This window comes from Pteropus alecto, unplaced genomic scaffold (genome assembly GCF_000325575.1).
Source record: "Pteropus alecto unplaced genomic scaffold, ASM32557v1 scaffold61, whole genome shotgun sequence".
NCBI classification, from domain to species: Eukaryota; Metazoa; Chordata; class Mammalia; order Chiroptera; family Pteropodidae; genus Pteropus; species Pteropus alecto.
In genome coordinates, this window is record NW_006434835.1 from 17,748,257 (window position 1) to 17,750,434 (window position 2,178).

Genomic DNA, 2,178 nt, shown 5'->3' on the forward strand with positions numbered 1-2,178 from the left:
GTCTTCTTAGGGTCTCCCATCCAAGCACTAACCAGGCTCATCCCTGTTTAGCTTCGGAGATCAGACGGGATTGGGCTTGTTCAGAGTGGCATGGCCATAGACAGGGAATCTTAATTGGGTCTGTGCCTTCCCTTAAAGGGGCAGAGGCGGGAGGAAATGTTAGAAAAAGGCTCTCTTCCTTTTCCTTGTCCCTCCCTCTTCCTGTATCCCCCTTCTCCCTACTTCTTTACCACTTTCTGTTTAAACCCATCTACTAGTTAACCCACCCCCTCTTCTCCTTCCTTTCTTCCTTCCTTTCCTATTGTTTATTGGACACCGGGGAAAAAAACAACAATAAATAAAAGTCTTTGTCCTCAAAAAAAATATAGTGTAGAAGGGAGGGTGGACAAGAAAGCAAGTGGTCAGTTTTACTGCAGTGCGTTCAGTGTGTTATGATGAAGGGGCGGGCAGATTATTCTCAGTGCCACATAGGAGGGTATCTCCCCAAGGCTTCCTGGCAGAGGGGACACTGAGTGCTTACACATAGTTTAAGAATTAACCAGGTATGTATAGGAGGGAGGTGAGAAAAGCATTTTGGGCACAGAGAGTAGCAAAGGCTAGGAGAAGATAAATCAGTTTGGCCGTAATGTGAAGGTGATCCATGTTTGCTTTTGCTAGTACAACTGTTGACAGAACCCCATTAGTGGAGAGAATATTTTGAATTTAGTAAGATGCAGTGACGGATGATGTCATTGAGGTAAATTACCAATTCAGGCCAGGAACACTTAATAATAGATTACTATATTTTGAAGGTTAATACTTTTTTAAAAAAATGGTTAGTATGTGGGTCAGCGGAGCCCTCCAATCATGCTCTGATGACCACTATTTTAGAAGACAGCGAAATTTTATAATTATGAACAAGTCTCCTTATGTTAGTGTGACATCATCGTCATTTTATTTAAAATTAGCAGAAGTTTTAGTTGCTAAATTTTATAGGAATTAACATAAGTGTGTGACTTATTCTAGAAAGGTAAGGACTTAACAGAGATATGAAGTAAAATATTTAATGTTAATATAGTTTACAACTTTTCAGTACAGGCGTTTATTTAAAAATTTTTCCATCTCTTTATCAAGAGTACATATTAGTGCTATACATATCTTTATTATATTTTATATTTTTTCTTTGAAATCTGGGATGAAAATAGTCCCTCACCATCCCGGAAATAATGATGGATAATGTGTCTTTCTACCATATTTTTACTTAGGACAAAACTGAGTCAAATTTTAAACAAACAAAATTACACTTGTAAACTGAGCATATTGTAAAAGCCTCATTCTTTAATCCATATGGATCATTTGGAGATAATTATCAGTGGAGAAGATAAGGGAAAAATTTTCTCAGCAAAACAGTCTTGCTTCATTGTGTTCAAAAGAGATTACAATCTGAAATCTTTGTCATAAATTCTAAGTTTTTTAGTCAGGGAACATAGAAGAAAGATAACTCGTCTGAGGGAAGGATGGCATGGAAGAGAAAGCCTGCGAGGCTGGCAGGCCCGAGACATGGACGGTAATGCCATCTGCGCCAGTAATCATGTAAATGACTTCAAGCGGGTCATTAATCTCTCCTGGCCTCGTTTCCCTAATTGGCAAACTGGAAATGTTAGTAATATTTTACTTGTTTAGCTGATGATCGTTTTTCCTACTACAATATAAATTCTTAATGGGCAAGAATTTTTATCTGTTTTATTCATGAACTTTTTTTCTTGATGTGAGCACCAGATGAGATAATTTATATTAGTAAGGTTTTCATGACATAAACACCATGCAGATGTTAGTGGGCTTGTAACTGACCATTTTATCTTGTTATAGGATGCATCATCCCCAGGATACAGTCTCTCCTTTATAGTGAGAACAGAGCTGTTTTTTTTTTTTGTTTTTTTTTTAAATCAGAGCCCAAATTTTACAAGTGTCGAAACTATATGTAGTTTCTCTTCCTGAAACCTGAGTCGCTCCATGAGTGGGCAGGGTGGGTCGAAGTCACAGTGCCAAGACGGCAGCTGTGGAACAGTGGCTAGAGTCTCAGATCTGGGGTTGGGAAGCCAGTCAGTCCTGTGACTTCTGTCTCTAAACCTGTGCAGCCAGTCGTGCTGTGACTTGTGGCCTTAGCTCTTGTTCTTCCCCGAGCCTGGAACACTTTCC

The 2,178-nt window shown here is 39.0% G+C and overlaps 1 protein-coding gene across 2 annotated transcripts in view; it reads left to right on the plus strand.

The window, feature by feature from the left end:
* The window catches only part of CLIP4 (CAP-Gly domain containing linker protein family member 4), a 49,779-nt gene that overhangs the window by 10,832 nt on the left and 36,769 nt on the right, over positions 1-2,178 (plus strand). The window lies entirely within an intron of this gene.